Genomic DNA, 17,532 nt, shown 5'->3' with positions numbered 1-17,532 from the left:
GTGGCGGCGGAGGGGGCGAACGGGAGGCACGGAAATTGCTTTTTATAATTAAAAAGGGAATCTCAGATGTTTTATATCTTGAATATTTACAATAAAACCTTCAAGTGCTTGTCAAGAGGGTAATGTGTCATTACCAGGAGCCTTTGCCTCTCTTCTCCTCTCGGACATGACAGTGCAGCAGGATAAGAGAAGAGTAATTATAGTTCAGCAGGGCTGCCAGGTGTGATAAATGGGTAATCAGCACACAGGAGCCCCGGTCCTCAAAGGAGGACTATTACAGTGTTATCAGCTGCAGGCCCGCGTGTGCGGCAGCATCGCGCAGAGACCGAGACGGGCCCGGGGCTGCTCAATGCGGCTCCCGCTGCCAGCCCTGCCCGCTCCCGGCCGTCACCGCTCCTTTGTGCGCCTGCCACCGCCGCAGGAGCGAAGGATAAAAGGCGAGAGCGGGGCTCCTCGCCTTCGCTTTTTGCTAATATTTACATAAAACACTGCCCCTCTCTCCAGGTGAGGAGGTGTGCTGGTGCCTCCATGGCTTTCCACGACAAGGTGATGCGGAAAGTCGGGCTCCTGTCCAGGCTGTTCCGGAGGATTTGACCTCTGTGTGTGCTTCTCCTGCTGCCCCTTCGGGTTTAGCTCCGCTGCACTGGGGCAGAGCGTTCTCTCACAAACAAACTTGGAGATAATCAGCTTCCTGGCAATCCCGAAGTCTCCTTAGTGTTGGATCACACAAGCTGAACTGCGGCTCTGTCCGTATCCTCCCTGCACTGCTGCTCGCTCAGTGTGTGCTGGTGACGAGATTTATCTGTTTGTTATTGCTGGGAATGGTCGCAGATCAGAACGGAGTAAACAGTTTGGTTAAAATTAATCAAAACCCAATTCAACCAATCAGTGCAACATTGATCGTCTCTACTTATTTATTTCCTTTCAAGTTCCGTGCTACCAATGGCAGCACCACAGTAGGAATATTTTAAAATAATTCTTAAAAATAATTCTTGTGAAAAAGTGAAGATGCTCTGACTATAATAGATTGTTATTAAGGGAAAGGACATAACATTCCTTGGAAAAACTGGAGGGCCAACACTTCTGATGCAAGGTTATTTTTACAATACTTGCATTTTTATCGGTTGATGTATTTTAACTGGAGCCCTGACAATAGTCACAAAAAATTATTACTCTGGCATGGAGCTACTTATCTGACAAATGCAATGCGAATGGTCTTGTTCTTATCAATGAGATCAGATTTCAAAAAAATGAGTACGAGGAATGAGGCGTTGCTTTGTGAACAGATAACCTTGCAGGCAAACTCGCAAACCTGAATAAAAGGATGTCTCTATGAAATAATCTGTGCATAAGTGCAATCAGGTCAGACTGTAATAGACAGCGAGGGGGGTGGAATCAAAAGGGGGAAAAACTCATTTCATCACAGTTAATGGCAAGGAAAAGAAGGCAAGGAAGGACTTTCTTTGGAGCGGAGCTGTTGCGACAAAGACCAGGGCTTCAGCGTGTCATGCACCATTTGCTGGTGCACTAGCGCTCTTTTCAAGAGCTGTGAAGCCATTATTGTAATGTGAAAAAAGTAGAAAGAAATACTCCCTCCTGGTCACTGGAAGGGCAAATGAGGTGCAGGCTTTTTTTTTTTTTCTTCCTTGTGTTTTTTTTTTTTTTCCCCTACACTGTTTGTGCAGAGAGGTTTCTAGATTCCCCCTGGTAAAGCTCCACTGGGATGCAGGAAAGATCACAGTGCCCTTATAAACAACACTTCTTGGCACTGTTTACCTTCTTTTGTGACTTTGTTGCCTGTGAAGGAGGATAGGAGTATCAGAGGTCCAATTGCAATGAACGTTTTCCCTTTTGTCTTTGAAGGAGCAGAACCTTAGAATATTCTCCAGCTGAAGTTTCACAGTGCATTTCTGTGGTTTAGATTTTAAATAAAAAAGAATTCCAGTACATTCCTGTATGGTAAAGTTATCTAGCGGTGATAATAAATCCAATATTCTTTGGATTTTGTGTGTTTTATTAAAAAGAGAAGAGAAAGAATCCTTTGTTCCTTGGCATAATGCAATCCTGTCTCTGAACAATTCTAATTTGCAAACCAAGTACTTTGTAAATTGTGAAAACCTGGTTATAACTTGAAGGCTGAATAAAATGGGTCATCTTATAACTGAAAGATAAATATAGATGTAAAATAGTGCCACAAATGTCTTTTAAGCAAGAAAAAATAAATAAATAATAGGTTTCAGAACTGGCTTGTTCTTGTATAGTTTATGGGTAAAGCAAGATTACACATACAGCCCTGCAGCCGATTCCCAGGACTGCTAAAGTGTGAAGAACAGGAGTGACATTCTGGTCTTCAATAAATCACTATAAAAATGTTTATGGACCCTGCAATTTACTGTCTTTTAAATGCAAATTGAAAGGGGCATCGTCACAAGTGTAAAGGAGACCTGCAGTGGCCTAAAGGAATTACAAAATGTTGCAAAAGGCTTCTGAAATTGTGCGATCTTAAATGGTTCTATTTAAAAAAATGATTTCCCATTTATACTTCTGTGACAGCTTTGTTAATTTATTAAAGAGATCTCTGTGAATTGCAGGAAGGTGTTTATGAGCACTGCGCTTCACGGGAGCTGTTCACAGGGGCTCTCAAGGAGCTGCAGTTTAATTTGGCAGGCACTGGGGGCAAGTTTGCTGCTCACCTACAAGTAACGTGGAAGGCCATGGGGGTTCAAAAATGTATAAAGCAGTGGTCTTGTCTGACAAATTACTGGTAAAGTAGCAAAGATTTCCTTCCTCTTCCCAGCTCCTCCGTGCAGTCATCTGCTGTGAAACTCCTAAACAGAAAAAACGTGCTGGATGAACAGATCAGCATCCCTCAGTTCACCATGGATGAAGGCAGACACTTGAGGATGCGGCTTAGGGGTGAACGTGGTGGTGGTGCTGGCTTGATGGTTGGGCTTTTGTCTTAAAACTTTTCCAACCTTATTGATTCTGTGATTCTAAGTCCAAATTGGGTGAAGAGTGAATCATCTTTTTGTGCTGCGGCTATGCTTTCTCCAATGGAAATGAACACATTTCCACTTACACATTTACCATTTTATCTAGAAAATATTTCTCTATGTGGAAGCAGATTTAATCCATATAAATTAAGCATTACAGAAGGAGTTTTCATCAGTCGGATGGGTTACTTTCTTCTTTTGTTCCATCGATTGGTAAATTTTTAGTTTTGTTTTTTTTTTTTTTTTTTTAGCTAAGAGCCATGATTTTCTCTACTTGTGTGATCTAATTGACGCCAAATTTGATTTTTTAAAGAATAAAGTATTCCTTGAGACAGTATGGGATATGAATGTGTGCAGTTGGAACACTGTAATTGCATAGCTTAGAATTCTCCACAGCCTACTTCATCACTTCTGTCTAATTTAATGACAAATAATCATGATGGACTCACATGATATTCATGCTGTGTACAAGGAGGATGTGAGTGTATCTGGCAGTGGATGATGCTACTTCTCCTGTTTTTCATATCCTTGTACTCCTTAAGAAGAAAGGCGTGGGTATCTGATTTCTGGCAAGCCTTAAGTTAAATATGCTGCTTTGGCACTGACAGATTATTTAGCCGTCAGAAATAGTTGGAGAATGGGCTGTCAGGATCCAAAGTCTGTAGAACATCTGCTTGTCTGGCCTGGGCAGCTTCTCAGCATACACATGGTGGAGGATCTTTGGAAACAAAACGACATAAATTAATTTGGAGGGTGTGTGTATCTGCATGACTCTACCCATGGAAAAATGATATTGCTTGGCTCTATCACACTGCAGACTTTCTAAGCCCTAAATAGAGCAGTAATAGTTTACAACTCAATAGCACCCTGGATGTAGTGGTGTTCATTTTGTTGTCATGCAAAACTGCTGAAGCGCTCTACCTCTTCCTGCAGCCCCGTGTCTGCCTGGATATTGTCTTTGTAGCAGGGTTTAATATGTAGGTACCTACTTGTCAGGATTAGAAGTGCTGTAATCCAGTGTTTTCAGAAAAAGTAACTCCTTTCCTGTTTCAGACCTGCTTGAGCCAGGGGCTTACAGCAATCAGGACCTTGTCTGGAGTCATTCTGACCCACAGCCAGCCCCCTCTGTGTCCCTGTGACCAAAGTATCTCCTTGTGTGCCTGTAAAATTAATTGAGAATATGCAACATTTTTGCATTAATGCAGGACCAGGTTTTGATACCTGGGTTTTGGGGAGGGCTGGAGCATGTGTTGCTGCTCAGTAGTATTTCATGCTCATTTTCATCTGGCAATATCAGCTCATGGTTTAGAGCAGGCTTTGGAAGAGCTGGACTCCTCTCCAGGAAAATGACTCAGCTCCCCACCTTTGCATTGCTAATACCCCATTATCAATGCCATCCTGGCAGCACGTGGAGACATTTAGGAGCTGTACTATGCACCCATAATCCCACAAGCTTGAAACTTATGCAAAGCCCTCGGAAATCACATCTGTGTTCCTTCAGCACTGGGAAGGATCAAAGACTCACCTCTGCACAAAGGCTCTCAGTAGCACTGGATCAAATGGCTTGTCACTGTCTGTGCAGCTGCAGGCACGATGGAGAGTCAAATGGGACAGGGATTTGCTAACGAGGAGCATTAACATGGACCTGTTAAATTCTCTTTCTAGGATAAGACCTCGTTTCTGCATTTTAAGTGCAAGTAACGCTGCTCATCAGTGGAGGGAGAGGAATGGTGCATCTCTAGTGGTGGCTGAAGGCAAGTGTGGGTGAACACTTGCCAAGCTGTGCTTAGTCTTGACACGTTGTGCTGCAGCCTGGGAGAGTGGGAGTGCTTATGCACAACAGCTAAGTTTGATTTTCAGAAGACTTTGCATAGTGAGTTCATTAGTTAAGAGTCAATTGCCTGATGTGGTGTCCCACCATGAGAGTGCAGAAAGTTATCAATTTTTAGGGGAGGTGGAAAATGCTTCCTTTGTTCAGCTATCCTAAAATATGTTTAATGACTGATTCAGAGCTATCTAACATGGTTTATTTCAGAATCTGTTAGTCCAGTTTTACCAATACCCTGTGTACTTCCAGGTGGCGAGAACCCAAGAAGCTGCATCTGGCCTGTCTAGTGAGAGGAAGATGTTCTAATCACTTGTGCATATCACTTATGTCCTGTATATAAGACTAGTTCCTAGCTGAGCACTGGCAATGAGCGAGGGAACTGGGGGTCTGTTAGCACTCATGCCCAAAACTAAACAGAAGGAAGATTCAGAGCATGGGCTGTCCTGTTTCCTCTCATTCTCCCCCTAAGATGAGCAAAGGTTGCTAAAACAATGCTGATAATGAGGTTTGACCCTCTCATTACCCTCAGCCTCTGCCTACAAACCATCTGCACTGAAAATCCCTGAACTCCACCCAAGGGGTTTGAACTTGGAAACTGTTAATCTTCCAAATATGATGTAGTTTCTGGCATTATTTGCTTCCTAGCCCTTATAATACTCTGATCCTTTAATGCACAGTGGCACTCAGTCTCAAACACAGCAATGTAGCAGCACCAAGCCATTTTTCCTTCCTCCTGGATTCCTGTTTCCCCTTCCTATCCTGGCTGCCCAGGGATAGCAGCAGGCAGTCCCCAGTGCATTTATGGATGAGCTCTGCTATGCCAATGGGGAGCAGTAAATAAATGATGACACTTGGACTGTTGAGTGCACTTGGGATAGCTGGGAGCAGCCAGGACTGCCCTACCATCAGTGTCAGCGTGTGTTTGATGGAATGATCCAAGCACAGTCCTCAAGTTGCTAGCTGTTTCAGGAATCCAGTCCCTGTTCTGGTATTCCTACCAGGATAACATATTTACTTTGTTAAGCTACTCCAGGTCTTTGTGACCATGTTCAAAATCTGTCCAAAATGTCCTTTGCCTATGAAGGTGCTCAAGCTCGTTTCTGCAGGTTCAGGTTGAAACCACGCTTCTATTTGCTGTCTGTGGATATGTGTGAGTTCCTGGCATTTGTCATAGGGATAGGGATTTGCCCCTCTGTCCTTGGGCAGGATTTTCCCTCCTGCTATAAATTTGCAGAGTACTGTGTATCATTTCCCTCCTGGCTGCCACCCTGTGCCTCATAAGTGATTGTACTCTAGTGGGGAAGTGATTTGTATGTATATTTTTATAAAACACTTTGGGATCCTTGGGGAAGAAAGTTGTTATATAAATGTATTTCCCAGGGGAAAGTAGTGGAAATCTCATTACTTGGAACATACAGCGTATTTAAAAGTGGGTTTGACAAAACACTAGAAAATAAAGGAAACAATCCTGAACTGGCACTGGGATGGTCTAAATGATCTAGCAGATATTTTCCATCTCTGAACTTTGTCTCATGATTTTATTTAGTGCATTGGAAAAAGGGCATGAGGAACGCTAAAGCCATGCACATATAAAATATGTTTCAGGAACACTGTGGCTTATTTTAATATAACCTTTAGCAAAATACTGTGGTTTGCTTACTTGCTGATTTATTTTAGGTAGTTCAAAATATTTCTGTTAGTGATCTCTTTGAAATACTTTAGGTGGTGCAATGGATTTGTAGCAAAACACAGCATGTAACTTGAGTGTACTCTCTGAAGCCAGGTATTTGGTGCCAAGCAAAATTTGTATGTGTAGCTTCTGTTTTAAGCAATTATATGGTTGTAATACATAGTAGAGAAATTAAGTGGAAGTACATTTTGCCCTAAGGGATTACTGTAGCTGTTGGATTTCTTTTAAACAAGTTTTGCCCCTCAAACAGTAAGGTTCCTATAATAAATCACTTATGTAATCATCTGCAGTATATTTTAAAAAATTACCAAAAAAACCCCCAACAAACCCAAAACAAAGGAAGAAAGGAAATGTCAGTTGGAAACAAATGGTGAAGTAAAGGTTTGCTATAGCAAGAAAGCACACTCACCTGTTTGGAGGGAAGTGGTTAAACAGGAGCTGAGGAGTCAAACAGAGGCTGCTCTGTGGCTGGACGCAGTGTAATGACTTCACTGCAGTAAACTGCTTATGTAATAAACTGCATGGATGTCACTGGAGAGTAACCAAAACCATCCATCTGAACCATTTCTGAGCTCACTTAAATTAATAGTGATCTTCTCTCTGAAGGGAAAAATTGAAAAAATACATCAAGAAAAGCCACGCAGAGATGTTATGAAATAAGACTAGTGAGGTCATTAAAGATAAGCCTTCCTTGAGCATGGAGAAAGGCTCGAGTTGTGATACTTCAGCCTTCAGAAGCTGGTTATCAGTCTTCAGCCAAGTTATTCTAGCTGCTATTTGCTAGTTAAATAAGAAGTGTACAGTGAATAAGAGTCTCACCTAATTGACGTATAAATTGGCCAAATGGTTTTCAAGACAGTTTATTTTTAAGAAGTCTTGTTTTGGCTGCCATAGCTAAGATATAGTTTTGTATTCCTCTATAAGATACAGACAAATGACAGCTACAACCAATCAAGCTGCAGTGCTGTGAAATATGTCAACTCCTTTCAACAGACCCGATTTCCAGAATAACCTTTTCCCCCAGACATTTGTTTTCCTTTGATTCCAGTGATGAGACCCAAAGGGATTTCATTCAGAATGCTTGTGAATTCCAGCTTTGGGAAGCCATAAAAAGAGAGCAAGAGTGGCAAATCTCAGAAACAAACGAAATTAAAATGCAAGTTCCAACTGATCATTTGCAAACTCTTTTACGAACTGGTAGCAAATTTTTAAAGAAGAATTCAACAGTTAGGAGAACAGGGTGATTTCTAGTAGTGCCTTTTGTACATCAGATAATTTACTATTTGCTCATGAATGTCCACTTTTTCCACTCTATGATCTAATTTCTGTTCATGCCCAGTATGCAGAAGGATAATTTACCACTGAACCTCTTGCGAGATGTCAGCCTTGCTTACAGATAGGTTCTTCCTTGTTCCCTTGCTCTGTGTGGCCATTTATTTGTCACGTGAGATTTAGAGAGTTCTTAATCTCATCTTTCACCCTTATTTCCCTACTTAAACAAACAAATAAACAAGCAGCTCCCCCCTCAAAAAACTAAAACCAATCAACCAAGCAAAAAAACCCCAGACTCAACAAAAGCTCTCCAACAAAACCAATAAGCTCACTTTAAATATTTGTTAATGTTTACATAATAGCATTTGTAAAACACTTTCAGGTCTGTGCTGGGAAAGCCCCACCAGTGAGGGATCAGCTGCCCACTTGTTACAGGTTTTTTAATAGCTGGAGCTTGTTCTGTGAAATAAAAATTGGCATATAACCGCGGATCAGCCTTAAAATTATAGTCTCTGGTTTGTTCCCATGCTCACTGAGCACCTGGGAGTTCAGTCTTTTCCACAACTGGTTGTTTTCCAGCAGGGAGTCCCTCTACACCACCTCCTATTCCTTCTGTAATCTCAGGCAGCCTTCCTCTCATTCACTTCTTTTAATGGTGGAAAAAAATATACAGTAAAAAAAAAGAGAAAATGTTGATCTCCACAGATCTCAATAGATGTGTTTCAAGAGATTTAAAGAAGCATTTTCAGGGGTATGCTTTAGGGATATGGTTTTTTTTTTGTCAGAGCTTATTGCTTTTAGACCTTTATTTTTTAATATTTTTTGTGCTCTAAACATAGACAAACAGATTGCTTACATCTTTATATGTTTACTGTGGCTCAAATTGCTGCTTTTAGGGTTTTAGAGAAGTGCTAGTGATAAGTTGTATGTTTTTAGTTGTAGTCTCCTCTTGTTCTCATCATTTTGGTTTGAGTAATTCTTGTTTTTCTAACAGATGGTTTGGATGTGGTCATTATTTTCTGTAGTCAGTTCTTTTTCTCCAGTGCTCTTGGTTGAAAAATTCATATTTATGCTATGAGATACAAGTGATACTTAATGACGAGTACAGAAGAGGCTCAGGGATTTCAAAGCACTTGGGTAAGAAGGTAGACTTGCAGAGAAGTATTGAATTTAGTGGTCATAAAACAAAACGCTTGCATCATTTAGAATTAATTTTATTATGTATACTACAAATATAGTGTGTAAAATCATTCTAATGCAGAATTTAATCTTTGTGTTTTCTAGTTTCTGTGGAGTATATCTGTTATCATCTGCTCTTCCTTTTGCTCTGTTACAGCAGACACTGATGACTTGGCAGTAAAACAGTATCTTAGACAAACTGTCTCTTTCAAAAAGTGTTTTTCAAAGATCATAAAAATTTAAATAAAAAGAAGTGTGTGAGAGATACTATTCATTTAGCTGTTTTTTCCTTCTGATCTTTTTCATAACCTGTGCTTCCCTGCACCAAAGGCTCTTTTTTTCTAGGGGTGTGATCTGTATCCCAGACCAGGCTGCACTGCAGGCCAAGCAGAGCATTCCCTAACCCTCATCGAGTGTTTACTCATGTACTACTGTGTACAGAATATGAAGACCATTTTCATATTATTTAAAAAAAAGAAACAGCACATAAAAGCTGTTACAGCCATGCAATTCAGTAATGACAGGGAAAACTGGAGAGTACCTGTGCAAGCCTCCGTGCTGAGTGATGAACACATATGGTAAATATGGTGCTGCAATGGGATCACACACATTGGACCAGTCATACTTGGATCATTTAATGAGCAAAGAGTGATTGTCTGGAAAACAAAATGCAAATCTTCCTCATGCTGAAAGAAAATTCACATTCCCCACAACCAAGGGGAACAACTGTGAATGAGAACATCCTCATTTTATTTCTAGGAAGTCCCTTTCCAGTAGCCAAACATCATTATTCAGTTTGTGAAGTTTCAATAGTAAGCTGAAACAGGGAACAAAACAATTGGTAGGTCCTACTTTATCTTAGTCAGGGAGAGAAGATATGGAATATCATTGCCTTTCCCTTGGAAGATATTTCCGTTGTCTTCTGCCTTTGCCCTCTGTAAAACTCAATCCCCTGTGAGAAATTCAAATCTATGAGCATGGCAAGGACATTCTGGAGACCAGGCAGAACATTTGCATATTCTCATAACCATAAACATATATTTTTTCCATTTGTGCCGTGAGGTTCTCCATTCATATTCTAAGTGGCAAAAGCTTTTAGCTGTGATTGGGCCCAGTCCTCAGTGGACAAGAACCAAGTGTATTGCATGGCATTTATTAATCTCAAAAAGTTGTCTTTCAAAACATGTCTAAAAACATATGGGAGTTAAGCGAAGCAAAGCAATTGCACGTTCATTTGTTATTTCAACAAGCTCATTTCTTATGATTTCAGTTGTATAATAGATGGGGAGCTGTTTGCAGGTTGTTTGTTGTCATATATTTCTCATTTGGTTCCTTGGGTTAGAGAAGCGAAAGGCTGAACTGAGGAGTGGATGGTGTTACACCATCTGTAGGGGTTTTGCCTTCCCTTCTCATTCTTTTGTCAGATGGCACCTGAAATGCTTCTCAGGCAGTCACTTAGAGCCTGTCAGTCCTGCAGGGGTCACTGGGGATGAAGCCATCATCTGATGTGCCACTCTTGGCATTTGGGGTTCCAGGTAGGCGTATTTCTGTGTATAGAAAGGTGTATTTCTGTCTGGGAAATCGCTTGTTGGATTTGTGAACCACTGGGCCATGTCCAGCATGAGAGATTTTCAGCAGCTTCCTCAGTAATCCTTTACTTGCAATTGCCCTGTGATGGCTCATTGTGTTGGTTACTCCTACAATGGATTTATGAAGTACTATTTTACACAAGAAGATATTTACTCTGCAACAGTTGAATAAAAGCATTTCTCCAAAGCCTATTGTCTGTTAAATCAGTGCTCCCTAAGGAGAGAAGATACATCGCATATTTGCTGCCTGTCATTTTTAGTTTTGGTTTTCTCTTGTACTTTTTGTTTATGTGCTATCAACAACCTTTTCCACATTGAACAGAATGAGTGATTTTGTGAGCTGAGCACTAAGCTGTGGTTTGCATGGACTCCTTTCCTACCTACAAGAAAATGTTCCTACCTGATGAGAGAGGTCCCCTTCCTAATCCTGAGGGAAGGGATTTCCTGTCACGAGGGAAAAAAATAGATGGTTTTTTTTTTAAATTAGAGATATGATTGACTTGGTAGCTGTTTAAAGGATGACAACATTATTGCAGACCTTTGGAGATCTGTTAATACCAGGTACCAGAAGTTTGGCACAGAAGAAATCATTTGACCTTCATGATGTATGTACCTAGTGATGATTTGGCCATGGAAAAGCTATATTTTCATGTAGATTTTATCTATATGACCAAAAAGAAATGGTACAGAGATATTCAGTACATATATTTTAACCTTATAATCCTTTTCTCATTGCTGACATTAACGTTAATTTAAAATAATGCAGGTCAATATGATGGATTGAGCGGCTTATTAATTATATTCTTTGTGCCAGGAAAGAACTTGGGAGGTCAGGCTTATTAAATGGGTAGAGAATGAGAGAAACTCACCTGGGGCTGGTTCTGAAATGGGATTTGAGTGGGCTGTGTATTGGTAGAAAAGGGTGCAGGGGAGAGAAATGAGAGTTTTCTGCATTTGGCACTTCACTGCCTTCCACCAGAGCTGGTGGGGGCCAGAGGAGGAGTGTGTGGCACAGGCACATCCATGACCCCCACGAGACTCCATGTGTTAGGAATGGTAACACTTGCTCCTCCAGCTTCTGTAATAATTGCAGAGTCATCACACAAAAGCCCTGTGGGTTAAAGTAGAAGTAGAAATTTTTTCCTGTTCTGAGGAAATTCTATTTGGCTGGATTTTGTGTAGGAGGGATGTAATTATCACTTCATCTTTGAATCTGGTCAGGATTATTTTTACTTTCTCAGTTGTGTCTCTTGGAAAAATGAGAATAGGGTAAAATGGTAAATTAACAGTTTATATCCTGGTTTATAGTGGTTGAACTTTTGGCAAATGTTTTGGATTTAGGGTTTTTTTTAGTGCAAGGAAGAGTGTGCCATGCATCAGTCTTGTCTGACATGCTTTGCTGTAGGCAGTGAAGTTGAGCTGACAGTTCAGTGGCTTTTATTAAGAATACCTGCTCAGAAATACCTATTGCATGCTCTGTGATGGCTTCTTTTTAAAAAGACTAAATATGAAAAAAAGTAGTTTGATATATTCTCACCAGCCCATCTGACATGCCATTGAGTTGACTTTGCTGGGAGATATCCCATGTTTCATCCCCTTGCAGCCTTCAGAGCCATGTTTGAGGCAGCTCAGATGTTTTACTGCCTTTTTATTTATTTTTAAAGGGTGTCAAATATTCCTCATTTTTCACATATTTCTTTTCCCTTTTAAAAGAGTGTCAGAAATACCGTATTTCCCATACATGCTCTAAATATGAGGCCCAGGGTGGCCTCCCATATCTTTGTGCCTTATCTGTCAGCTGTGCTGGAGCTGGAATGATGTACACTGGCAACGTGGGTGAAGAACAGCCATCCATTAAAGGAGAGCTGAGCTGCTCAGGATTGCATTTTAAGTCATGCTCTGAACTAGAGCAAGAGCAAACTGAAGCTTGAAAGCAGCTGGAGGAAAGTTTGGGAGCTAAATGCCCAAACAGCAGGTGTTGTGAAGCAGCAAACAAGCTCATAGCCCAGTTCTTCAAAAATTGTCCAGGGAGTCCTGTTTCACTACTTCATGGATAAACGTGTAAAATGTGGAGAACAGCAGCTGTGCAAAGAAAAATAACAACCTGATAATCAGGCTCCTGTTGGCATTAAATAGTTGTGAGAGTCCAGTGATCCAGGGTATCATAACTATTGTGTAAAATGAAATATCCCCCAGTGGCAACATAAAATTCCTCCCCTCCTTAGGAAGGTCATAGGGGAGAGCTCTCCTGATCTTCTGATGATATCCAGTACCATTATTTTCTTTTTAATCCTAATCCAGACAGAGCTATACACTCCTGTATTACTTAGGCATCTGTGCATACATGGCTAAATTAGTTCTTAAGAGTTTGGTTGCCATTTAGATATAATATTTACATACATAGCTCAGCGTTTATGACAACAAAGCATGCAGTTAAAAGACTGACATTCTTACAAAGCCTTTATCAACCAATATATCATCTGGTCTGTCTTGACAGAGTGCAGGCTTCCTAGTGATGCTCACAACAAAATTACTCTGAAAGGATGCAGTTTAAAATTGCCTCATCACTGATACTTCTTGTTTTCATTTTGTTTTTCTGTGCTAAAATATATTATTTGTGAAAATTAATGCCTGTAACTATCTTTGAGCTGGGATGGCCCTATTTCTTCTCTCTTTATCCTGAAATTTTCTCTCCAATGCAAAATAGGCCTTACAACAATATAAAAGGAGTGGAAGAGTAAAAATGCTTTTGGACTGAAGTTTCCAACTTGCTCAGTCCCAGGACTCTGGCAAAAAGCATGGGCTGGCCTAATGAGTGAGTAATCACATCAGGAGAAAAATTACAGCTTTGGACTTTATAGAATTGGAAGGGCCCTGTTCTGTCTTGCTGGAGTTCTGTCATGTGAGTATCTCTATTCCTCTTCACTTGCCTCACTCTGTCAGGCTCTCGAGTTACAAAGCAATGAAACCTCCTCAGAGAGGCTTGGAATCGCTTCTTTCAAATGATACAAAACTAGTCTTTAAATCTAGCAGGATTTCTTTTTTTTTGTATTTTAGCTGCTAAATTCCTGTCACAGTGGAACTGAGGAAGAAAAAGCAAGATGGTTATCAGAATTGTGTGATATTAACTTCCATTACTTCACGACCTGCTGTGAGCAGAAATGCTTAGATGTAAAAGCAAACAGAAATCCCTGCTAAGAGGGAAGGTGTTCCAAATACACGGGGTGGGGTTAGCATCAAGGAAAAGTGCCAGTTTGGAGAGGGGGAAACTGTGTATAGGCTGTGCCATAATGAATGGTTATTTTTCTGCAAGCCACTTTGTGCAAAATGAAAATATTTTCTATCTAGAAATGATTGCAAAAAACAAACCCCAAAACAACCCAAACCCTGATTCTTTTCCTTTCCACTTGAAGATCAATATTTTTATCAAGTGAGCATATGCTGGAAAACACAACTTGATAGTCAAAGGTACCAAAAACCTATTGTCTTTAAAAAAAATTAAATGAAGTACAAGTATTCAGAACTATTGAAAACAGTGTCCTTGATCATTCATAGGATATATGATATATTTCTCTGTTTGTTTCAAGGGAAAGCATTCAGGAGAGCTCACAGGACATATATACACATGTAGGTGTCATATAGAACTCAGGGGAAATGTTCCAATGCCTGGAGCCAAAGAGAAAAGATTTCCTTCCACTGACAGCTGGGCCAACTCAATTGTGGGTTTTAGGACTTCTGTGTCAGGGCTGGAGACTTCCTCCTCCTTAACTATGCTTAAAATTGGAGAAAAGCCAACCTGAGAATATTAGAAGAGCAGGAGAAAAAATTAATGATAAAAGAGAAGGGAAAACCTCAGCCCTATAAGTAAATGCCACTTGCTCTGCACAGAAGACACTATTAACTTTGAGAAGTTGGAGGGTGAAGTTTTTAACCATTTAACCATTTAATTCAGGAGATCTTGGAAATTGTATTCTAAAATGTACTTATTAACACTGAAAGGAAAAGATAAAAAATGGTGCAAAAAAAAGGTGATATAGAATGCTGCTTAAAAATGTATTTTTTGTTATACTTCCATATAAATGTTATACTGGAAAATCTTTGAGAGAGGTAGCCTGCCCTTTAAACCTTTAGGCATTTATGGCCTTAATTATGCTTTTCACCAAGATTTTGCATATTTCATATTTCCTTTTAGAGCTTTCAAGAGTCTCAGTTATTAATTCCACTGAGGATTTATAGGTCTTCTGAACATCCCTTAAGTATAAAGATTGTAGACTCATCAAATACTGTTTTCTTCCTTTAAATTTTTATGATTTCTGTATCAAACAGGCAACTGTAGTTTTAGAGTTGAAAGTGCAATATTTATTGCTTGAGGTTCTCTCTACCTTTCCAAACAGAAGCAACTCCTCCATTTCTGCAGTGAAATCTGTATCTTCAGATGTGGTTACAGAATGCAGAGCTACGATCTCTAATTCACAAGAACAGGCAGTTACTTTTCATATTGCATGGCCAAAACAGTAACATCTCACCTAAAGATGCTATTTATAAAGTGAACCACCTGCAGTGGAGAGCAGTGTTAACCAGAAGCCTATGAATAAGTCATGGAGCCTAATTTTCCGTTATTACTGCCATTGTTTAAAAATGCATGTCTAGCCAGGACTTTGTAATGATTTTGTATTACTTAAAAAAACTTGTACAGGTTTTTTCCCCCCTCCATTATTTCATTACTTCTTCATTATCTTCGCTCTCCTCCAGTGTTTGTAGAGCTTTTGAAAACCAACCTGACAAAAAGAAAAAAAAAAAGAAGAAAAGGAAATTTTATTTTTTTAAATTGCCCCTGAGACTATCAATGCTTCAGATATTTTTATGCTTCTTTCTTTAAATGCTTTCACCATGTTCTGCCTTGGCATCTGTAGCAAAACCCATTAGCTGTGACAGGTTAGGATGCCTCTACAGGCTTCACCACAAAGGAACTGAGTGAGTGCCAACCATTATTCCCTACCACGTGCTGCACCAGCTCTCTGAAGAAGGCCAAATCTATAACTCTGCTCTTTACTCCTCAGTCTGGTGGGGGAAACTGCTCTGAGAATCTCAGTTGCTTGGTAGAGGATTTTTCACTCCTGGCTACACCATGGTTTTGGTTCATTAACCCCCAGGCGACAAGGACATTCCTCACTCAGTAGATCTTTTGCAGTATACTTATGTAATTTTTTAGCTTTAGAGAGTGCTGTAGGTGGAAGACACGATATACTAATTAAATTGAATTTCACTGACTGTGGAAACTCCACCATCAATATGAGCCAACCCATACTTTCTGCATGTCATTGTACTACTGACCAGGTACTAAACCAACCCTCTCCAGCATTTCCAAGTGGGCCCCAAACTTACTCGACCTCTCGCCAGCTGTTTCCACATAATGTGTGGTGGGATTCATATTCCACATCCTACATGAGGATTATTCCTGAGATGTCACCATTAATGTCACTGAGAACAAACCCCACAGATCCTCACGGGGGAGTTGTCGTAAATAGGTGTGGATTATTCATTGCTGTATTAAATCTCCAGAATCCCCTCCCATTTAGAGATGGATTTCATGTTCTTGTGTTAGAGGCTGTGTTTGACAGATCATTTTGATGCACACAGAGAGGAGCAGTGAAGAATTAATGGCATGATCCAGGCTGGAAGGAAACAGCAATTTCATAATTTCCATACTGACAGCTTTGTTTAGGTGAAGCTGTGATTGAAAAAGCCATAAGCAGACTGTGCAACATCACTGAGGTTAGGAAAATTAATGTATTGAAATCACAGGAAAGAGATGTTGGTATTTCTGATACAGACTGACCAGATTATCTTCATTCTGTCCCCCTCCTGCCATACCAGCTTAATAATCAGGATTTTTTTTTTTTTTTTCTGGTAGCAGAGTTTTTGCAGTGTTCTGTTATTTTGGTTCCACATGAAAGATCCAATATAAGCCAAATATTTCCTTATGAATTTGAGGATGAATGATCTGTTTTCCAGAAGAGCCAGCTGCAAGCAAAGGCAGTAGCATAGCTGGCAAGATAATGCCCAGCCTTTTGGTAAGGTTTCTTCCATATAAATCTCAAATAACTGGAAAAAGGTGCATGAATATTGTTGTCCTCACTTTAAAGAGGGATCAGACAAGGCATAGGAAAACTAAGTGTTTGTAGATGAAACAGAGAGCTGGAAATGGAAGAGGTTCAGCTCTCCTGAATCCCCACTTGGTTCCCTTTCCCATCATTGTTCTCAGGCTTCTTGTTTTGAATGCTTCCTATCGAAGGGGTTTGGGAAATTTCGTTATAGTGCATATTCTTGTTGAGGATTACTGATTGCAGAGACTTGGTGCCCACTCCTGTGGTTCCTTCTTGTACCACTGAGCATCTGCTTGCAGAGGCCTCTGCACATTCCTGCTGCTGCTCCTCTGCAGAGAGCCAAGAGCTCTTGATTGGAAATTCAGCACAGCCACGTCCCACTCTGGTTGTCAGTGCCCAAGGAGGTGCCAGTTGCTGCTGAAAAGATGTGATCTTAATCAAGTCTAGAAAGCATGAAACGTGCCACTTTTTCCTCTGTTCCCTGAATAAAAAGGGAAGCTAATGAACATGAGATATCAAATGAATTGCAGGATCTGCCAGTTCAGAGGTGTTGATTCCTCTTTAGCATTCTCTTTGCTTCCACCCACCACAATAAATTCAGATTAGGTATTGAAACATCCAGCTGAAAAATATTCTTATGTTTAGTGTTGCATACCTTACATTCTGACAGATCATCTCAGATTCCGGTACAGGGCACCCCACAAAGTGCTGCAGAAATATAAAAAGAATTGGAATTAGGTTGTGATCTCATTTGTCCAATCCAAAATTTTGACAAATGTGTCATAGATGGGATTTCCTCTTTTGGGAAGGTAATTTTTAATTATCCATCCTACTAATATACTTAACGGCCTTCACAACTCTAATTCTAACATCT

General features: G+C 40.3%; 1 protein-coding gene and 1 long non-coding RNA gene across 2 annotated transcripts in view; one reads left to right on the top strand and one right to left on the bottom strand.

The window, feature by feature from the left end:
- The window catches only part of WWOX (WW domain containing oxidoreductase), a 488,590-nt gene that overhangs the window by 366,907 nt on the left and 104,151 nt on the right, over positions 1-17,532 (top strand). The gene's annotated exons all lie outside the window — the stretch shown is intronic.
- On the bottom strand, positions 897-7,043 carry LOC104691812. The gene is made up of 3 exons (XR_752270.4): positions 6,921-7,043; positions 3,443-3,711; positions 897-2,828 (listed from the first exon to the last, which is right to left on the bottom strand). It is a non-coding gene; the product is annotated as an uncharacterized LOC104691812 (long non-coding RNA).

This window comes from Corvus cornix, chromosome 11 (genome assembly GCF_000738735.6).
Source record: "Corvus cornix cornix isolate S_Up_H32 chromosome 11, ASM73873v5, whole genome shotgun sequence".
Lineage (NCBI taxonomy): Eukaryota > Metazoa > Chordata > Aves > Passeriformes > Corvidae > Corvus > Corvus cornix.
Note: the sequence above shows the minus strand (reverse complement) of the source record. Positions and strands in the feature narration are given on the sequence as shown.